A 7,167-nucleotide genomic window follows, 5' to 3' on the forward strand; every position below is an offset into this window, starting at 1 on the left:
CTTGCCAGGAGCTAAGATTCGCGATGTGACAGACAGGCTACCGAGACTCATCAAGCCCTCGGATCGCTACCCCTTCCTGCCTCTCCACGTGGGCACCAATGATACTGCCAAGAATGACCTTGAGCGGATCACTGCAGACTACGTGGCTCTGGGAAGAAGAATAAAGGAGTTTGAGGCGCAAGTGGTGTTCTCGTCCATCCTCCCCGTGGAAGGGAAAGGCCTGGGTAGAGACCATCGAATCGTGGAAGTCAACAAATGGCTACACAGATGGTGTCAGAGAGAAGCCTTTGGATTCTTTGACCATGGGATGGTGTTCCAAGAAGAAGGAGTGCTAGGCAGTGACGGGCTCAACCTAAAGAAGAGAGGGAAGAGCATCTTCGCAAGCAGGCTGGCTAACCTAGCGAGGAGGGCTTTAAACTAGGTTCACCGGGGGAAGGAGACCAAAGCCCTGAGGTAAGTGGGGAAGTGGGATACCAGGAGGAAGCACGAGCAGGAGCGCATGAGAGGGGAGGGCTCCTGCCTCATACTGAGAAAGAGGGGCGATCAGCGGGTTATCTCAAGTGCCTTTACACAAATGCATGAACCCTGGGAAACAAGCAGGGAGAACTGGAAGTCCTGGCAAAGTCAAGGAATTATGATGTGATTGGAATAACAGAGACTTGGTGGGATAACTCACATGACTGGAGTACTGTCGTGGATGGATATAAGCTGTTCAGGAAGGACAGGCAGGGCAGAAAAGGTAGGGGAGTTGCACTGTATGTAAGAGAGCAGTATGATTGCTCAGAGCTCAAGTATGAAACTGCAGAAAAACCTGAGCGTCTCTGGATTAAGTTTAGAAGTGTGAGCAACAAGGGTGATGTCGTGGTGGGAGTCTACTATAGACCACCAGACCGGGGGATGAGATGGACGAGGCTTTCTTCCGGCAACTCGCAGAAGTTACCAGGACACGCCCTGGTCCTCATGTGAGACTTCAATCACCCTGATATCTGCTGGGAGAGCAATACAGCGGTGCACAGACAATCCAGGAAGTTTTTGGAAAATGTAGGGGACAATTTCCTGGTGCAAGTGCTGGTGGAACCAACTAGGGGCAGAGCTCTTCTTGACTTGCTGCTCACAAACCGGGAAGAATTAGTAGGGGAAGCAAAAGTGGATGGGAACCTGGGAGGCAGTGACCATGAGATTGTCGAGTTCAGGATCCTGACACAAGGAAGAAAGGAAAGCAGCAAAATACGGACCCTGGACTTCAAAAAAGCAGACTTTGACTCCCTCAGGGAACTGATGGGTAAGATCCCCTGGGAGAATAACATGAGGGGGAAAGGAGTCCAGGAGAGCTGGCTGTATTTTAAAGAATCCTTATTGAGGTTACAGGGACAAACCATCCCGATGTGTAGAAAGAATAGTAAATATGGCAAAAAGAAAAGGAGTACTTGTGGCACCTTAGAGACTAACCAATTTATTTGAGCCTAAGCTTTCGTGAGCTACAGCTCACTTCATCGGATGCATACTGTGGAAAATACAGAAGATGTTTATATACATACAAACCATGAAAAAATGGGTGTTTTCCACTACAAAAGGTTTTCTCTCTCCCTACCCCACTCTCCTGCTGGTAAAAGCTTATCTAAAGTGATCACTCTCCTTACAATGTGTATGATAATCAAGGTGGGCCATTTCCAGCACAAATCCAGGGTTTAACAAGAACCGTCAGAGGAAGGGGGGGAGGGTAGGAAAAAACAAGGGGAAATAGGTTACCTTGCATAGTGACTTAGCCAACACCCATTTTTTCATGGTTTGTATGTATATAAACATCTTCTGTATTTTCCACAGTATGCATCCGATGAAGTGAGCTGTAGCTCACGAAAGCTTATGCTCAAATAAATTGGTTAGTCTCTAAGGTGCCACAAGTAATCCTTTTCTTTTTGAGAATACAGACTAACACGGCTGTTACTCTGAATCCTGTCATTATGCAAGGCACTGCATTTAACCATATGGAGTGGAAATCTATCAACTGCATGAAAAAACTTGTACAGATACAGACAGACATCATCTTCCTTTCCAAATGCAAACAGATGGACATCGTACCAAGAGGACTGAAGGTAAAAAATCCATTACAATCTACATACCACACAGACTATGCTGACAGCTTGTGCCACACGCTCTCAAAGAAACTGTGGAACCACCTGATCAACATCCTCTACAGCAAACAGGGAAAGATAAAGAATGAGCTCTCAAAAATGGATACTATCATAAAAAACCAACCTTCCACACAAACTTCCTTGTGGCTGGACTTTACTAAAACTAGACAAGCCATTTACAACACATGCTTTGCTTCTCTACAAAAGAAAAAGGACACTAAACTTTCTAAACTACTACATGCCACAAGGGGCCACAGCAATGGTTCCCTCAACCCACTCAGCAATATTGTTAATCTATCCAACTATACTCTTAGCCCAGCAGAAGCTGCTGTCCTATCTCGGGGCCTCTCCTTCTGCCCCTCCACCCCCACGAACATGATACAGTTCTGTGGTGACCTAGAATCCTATTTTCGACGTCTCCGACTCAAGGAATATTTCCAACACACCTCTGAACAACATACTAATCCACAGAGACCTCCCTACCAACACTACAAAAAGAAGGATTCTAGGTGGACTCCTCCTGAAGGTCGAGACAGCAGACTGGACTTCTACATAGAGTGCTTCCGCTAACGTACACGGGCTGAAATTGTGGAAAAGCAGTATCACTTGCCCCACAACCTCAGCCGTGCAGAACACAATGCCATCCACAGTCTCAGAAACAACTCTGACATCATAATCAAAAAGGCTGACAAAGGAGGTGCTGTCGTCATCATGAATAGGTCGGAATATGAACAAGAGGCTGCTCGGCAGCTCTCCAACATCATTTTCTACAAGCCATTACCCTCTGATCCCACTGAGAGTTACCAAAAGAAACTACAGCATTTGCTCAAGAAACTCCCTGAAAAGCACAAGAACAAATCCACACAGACACACCCCTGGAACCCCGACCTGGGATATTCTATCTACTACCCAAGATCCATAAACCTGGAAATCCTGGGCGCCCCATCATCTCAGGCATTGGCACCCTAACTGCAGGATTGTCTGGCTATGTAGACTCCCTCCTCAGGCCCTACGCTACCAGCACTCCCAGCTACCTTCGAGACACCACTGACTTCCTGAGGAAACTACAATCCATTGGTGATCTTCCTGATAACACCATCCTGGCCACTATGGATGTAGAAGCCCTCTACACCAACATTCCACACAAAGATGGACTACAAGCCATCAAGAACACTATCCCCGATAATGTCACGGCTAACCTGGTGGCTGAACTTTGTGACTTTGTCCTTACCCATAACTATTTTACATTTGGGGACAATGTATACCTTCAAATCAGCGGCACTGCTATGGGTACCCGCATGGCCCCACAGTATGCCAACAATTTTATGGCTGACTTAGAACAACGCTTCCTCAGCTCTCATCCCCTAATGCCCCTACTGTACTTGGCTATATTGATGACATCTTCATCATCTGGACCCATGGAAAAGAAGCCCTTGAGGAATTCCACCATGATTTCAACAATTTCCATCCCACCATCAACCTCAGCCTGGTCCAGTCCACACAAGAGATCCACTTCCTGGACACTACAGTGCTAATAAACGATGGTCACATAAACACCACCCTATACCGGAAACCTACTGACCGCTATTCCTACCTACATGCCTCCAGCTTTCACCCTGAGCACACCACACGATCCATTGTCTACAGCCAAGGTCTGCGATACAACCGCATTTGCTCCAACCCCTCAGACAGAGACAAACACCTACAAGATCTCTATCAAGCATTCTTACAACTACAATACCCAACTGCGGAAGTGAAGAAACAGATTGATAGAGCCAGAAGAGTTTCCAGAAGTCACCTACTACAGGACAGGCCTAACAAAGAAAATAACAGAACGCCACTAGCCGTCACCTTCAGCCCCCAACTAAAACCCCTCCAATACATTATTAAGGATCTACAACCTATCCTGAAGGATGACCCAACACTCTCACAAATCTTGGGAGACAGGCCAGTCCTTGCCTACAAACAGTCCCCCAACCTGAAGCGAATACTCATGGCTGTTACTCTGAATCCAGTAAATATGGCAGGCGACCAGCTTGGCTTAACAGTGAAATCCTTGCTGATCTTAAATACAAAAAAGAAGCTGATGTAAGCAGAGTCAGGATGAGCTCCACCCTGACATCTGGTGGTGAGGTGTGGCAAGTTGTGGAAAAGAACTTCAGGGGCTGATCTCATTTGTATAGGCACACCCACCCCGCCTAGAATGAGGCCATAGCTGCCCAAACAGTCACTTTGGCTGCTGTGGGATCCCCAGTGTCTCTGTTATTGTGGCAGGAAGAATAAATTGCTATTACCCTGATTATGGGAATCAAGGACAGTGGAACTGCACTTGGCCTTTTGTTATGATGGAGGGATTCACCATCAACTAAGTAGCACTCGCTAGGCAAGGGACATGGGTTCCAAAACTCTGTGGAGAGAGGCTTGAGATAGGCATTAGCACCTTGGGGTGTGGGCCTGTAACACCAATTCTACCTCTGTTTCTCTTTACTGTGGAAAGTCAGAGCTAATTTTGGGTCTATTAAGAGTCTTGCTACAGGTGCTGTGCTGAATTCACTTTGGCCTTATGGTGTACCAGCACTAAGGCTCCTACTACTATGAGCTGACATCACTGAGCACTGTGTCAAGTAGTGGGGAGCTAGAAGATCTAGAGTGCAGTGGTGCTGTTTGTGGATAGGCTGGTGGAGCATTCGTGAGACGTCGAGCTGAGCTGTGCAGAGCGGAGCTGTTCATGAGACAGCGGAGCGGAGCCCTGTGGGGCAGTCAGCTTCAGCTCATGTAAGGTGCCCCTTACCTTCTTCCCCCCCTCCCCGCCCGGCACATTTTTAGCCAGACTGGGGAGTAACACTCTGCAGATGAACTTTTGAACTCTGGGGCTGGACTTTTTGGAATTTGGGTGATTTTTTGGATTACTGGACTCAAGAGACATTTGGGTTGTGGGACTCAAGAACCCGAGGGAAAGAATGTGGCCCAATTTGCTGCGGTGGGTCTTTGCTCATGGTTTGGTTAATGAACACTAGTTGTGGTGTTTTCCCAATTTAATGCTGATGTCGTTTATCTCATGTTATTAAAAATTCTCTGCTACACCAAGACCCTGTGCTTGCGAGAGGGGAAATATTGCCTCTTTGAGGCACCCAGGGGGTGTGTAGGACTTTCCTAGGTCACTGGGTGGGGGCTCGAGCCAGTTTTGCGTTTGCTTTGATGAAAGGGAACCTGTGTACTGAACCCAGCCCTTGCTGCTATCAACTTGGCCTGACAGAAGGGTTACACTTACAAGAAGTGGAAGATTGGACAAATGACTAGGGATGAGTATAAAAATATTGCTCAGGCATGCAGGAGTGAAATCAGGAAGGCCAAATCACACCTAGAGTTGCAGCTAGCAAGAGATGTTAAGAGTAACAAGAAGGGTTTCTTCAGGTATGTTAGCAATAAGAAGAAAGTCAAGGAAAGTGTGGGCCCCTTACTGAATGAGGGAGGCAACCTAGTGACAGAGGATGTGGAAAAAGCTAATGTACTCAATGCTTTGTTTGCCTCTGTCTTCACGAACAAGGTCAGCTCCCAGACTACTGCACTGGGCAGCACAGCATGGGGAGGAGGTGACCAGCCCTCTGTGGAGAAAGAAGTGGTTCAGGACTATTTAGAAAAGCTGGACGTGCACAAGTCCATGGGGCCGGATGCGCTGCATCCGAGAGTGCTAAAGGAGTTGGCAGATGTGATTGCAGAGCCATTGGCCATTATCTTTGAAAACTCATGGCGATCGGGGGAAGTCCCGGACGACTGGAAAAAGGCTAATGTAGTGCCCATCTTTAAAAAAGGGAAGGAGGAGGATCTGGGGAACTACAGGCCAGTCAGCCTCACCTCAGTCCCTGGAAAAATCATGGAGCAGGTCCTCAAGGAATCAATTCTGAAACACTTAGAGGGGAGGAAAGTGATCAGGAACAGTCAGCATGGATTCACCAAGGGCAAGTCATGCCTGACTAATCTAATTGCTTTCTATGACGAGATAACTGGTTCTGTGGATGAAGGGAAAGCAGTGGACGTGGTGTTCCTTGACTTTAGCAAAGCTTTTGACACTGTCTCCCACAGTATTCTTGCCAGCAAGTTAAAGAAGTATGGGCTGGATGAATGGGCTATAAGCTGGATAGAAAGCTGGCTAGATTGTCGGGCTCAACGGGTAGTGATCAATGGCTCCATATCTAGTTGGCAGCCGGTATCAAGTGGAGTGCCCCAAGGGTTGGTCCTGGGGCCGGTTTTGTTCAATATCTTCATTAATGATCTGGAGGATGGTGTGGATTGCACCCTCGGCAAGTTTGCAGATGACACTAAACTGGGAGGAGAGGTAGATACGCTGGAGGGTAGAGATAGGATACAGAGGGACCTAGACAAATTGGAGGATTGGGTCAAAAGAAATCTGATGAGGTTCAACAAGGACAAGTGCAGAATCCTGCACTTAGGACGGAAGAATCCCAGGCACTGCTACAGACTAGGGACCGGATGGCTAGGCAGCAGTTCTGCAGAAAAGGACCTAGGGGTTACAATAGACGAGAAGCTGGACGTGAGTCAACAGTGTAACCTTGTTGCCAAGAAGGCCAATGGCATTTTGGGATGTATACGTAGGGGAATTGCCAGCAGTTCGAGGGACGTGATTGTTCCCCTCTATTCGACACTGGTGAGGCCTCATCTGGACTACTGTGTCCAGTTTTGGGCCCTGCACTACAGGAAGGATGTGGAAAAATTGGAAAGAGTCCAGCGGAGGGCAACAAAAATTATTAAGGGACTGGAACACATGACTTATGAGGAGAGGCTGAGGGAACTGGGGATGTTTAGTCTACGGAAGAGAAGAAAGAGGGGAGATTTGATAGTTGCTTTCAACTACCTGAAAGGGGGTTCCAAAGGGGATGGATCTAGACTGTTCTCAGTGGTAGCAGATGACAGAACAAGGAGTAATGGTCTCAAGTTGCAGTGGGGGAGGTTTAGGTTGGATATTAGGGAAAACTTTTTCACTAGGAGGGTGGTGAAACACTGGAATGCGTTACCT

Source organism: Lepidochelys kempii, chromosome 7, assembly GCF_965140285.1.
Source record: "Lepidochelys kempii isolate rLepKem1 chromosome 7, rLepKem1.hap1, whole genome shotgun sequence".
NCBI classification, from domain to species: domain Eukaryota; kingdom Metazoa; phylum Chordata; order Testudines; family Cheloniidae; genus Lepidochelys; species Lepidochelys kempii.